Raw genomic sequence first — 1,009 nt, forward strand, 5'->3', positions numbered from 1 at the left:
TCATTTCCAATACACTTACTGAACTGATTTTGTCCCTGTGGTCGGTTGGCATTTAAGGATCTGAGGTCAGCTCCTGTCCACCTGGGGTGTCACTCAACTTCAGTGCACACTCACTGGGCAAAAAAGCCGTGACAGAGCACGTTGCTCACATCAGGAGATGTGATACTTCTTCTCTGCTCTGCCCTAATCCGAACTCGCCTGGGACCTGGCCAGCTTGGCTGCCACCATTATAAAGGGACCTTGGTGATTAAAGAGCGTTTCGGGGTTAGGGAGCCCTGCGGTGGTCAAGCCCTAGACACAGTGTCACTTTAGGGCACTGAGGATGTTTCAACCTGCAGGGGGAAAACTTGAAATGGAAAATCGCAACTATTTTCGAATACCTGAAAAATAGTGATGCACAAAAGGCGGACAGCCTAACTTCCGGAGGGCTGAGGGGACGAGGGCCAGCGGCGGACAGGAGAGGGATGCAGAGGGGTGAGGCCTGGGGCCCGAAGTGAGGGACGCTCATCTGAAAGCGAGCGGTGCCCAATGAGCTTTCAGGAGATCGTCATGTTTCCTCAGGTGTAAGCTGTGTGGTTGCAAATGTCCTAGCAGATGCTGTCGCTCTATTTTACAGTATAAAATGTGTTCTTCCATGTTATACATCCTATTGCGCAGCATTAAAACTTGAGGGTCTGATAATCTGCTCAGAAAGAAAAAATGGCTAACCAATTTTCAGTTCTTAGACATTTCTAAAGTGTACAGACCATGTAACCTAGACAAGCAGATGTGCCCCACCCCTGCCTGGGCCACAGCCCCAGGCGTCCCGGAGGAGGATGTCCTAAGGAGCAAAGATGCTGCCGTGGGACCCTGTCTCGCTGTGCCCAGCAGACCCACTGTAAGTGCCCTGCAGAAAGGGACCCCATCGCAGCATCCCCCCGGAGTGGCCAGCTCACACACCCAACGGCGAGCGAGCCAGGGCCGGGACACTCTGCACACGAGCCTGGCCTGGCCGAGCATGTCCACGCAC

At 53.5% G+C, this 1,009-nt stretch overlaps 1 protein-coding gene across 1 annotated transcript in view; it reads left to right on the forward strand.

The window, feature by feature from the left end:
• The window catches only part of STMN2 (stathmin 2), a 39,006-nt gene that overhangs the window by 20,106 nt on the left and 17,891 nt on the right, over positions 1–1,009 (forward strand). The gene's annotated exons all lie outside the window — the stretch shown is intronic.

This window comes from Pteropus vampyrus, unplaced genomic scaffold, assembly GCF_000151845.1.
Source record: "Pteropus vampyrus isolate Shadow unplaced genomic scaffold, Pvam_2.0 Scaffold290, whole genome shotgun sequence".
Classification (NCBI taxonomy): domain Eukaryota; kingdom Metazoa; phylum Chordata; class Mammalia; order Chiroptera; family Pteropodidae; genus Pteropus; species Pteropus vampyrus.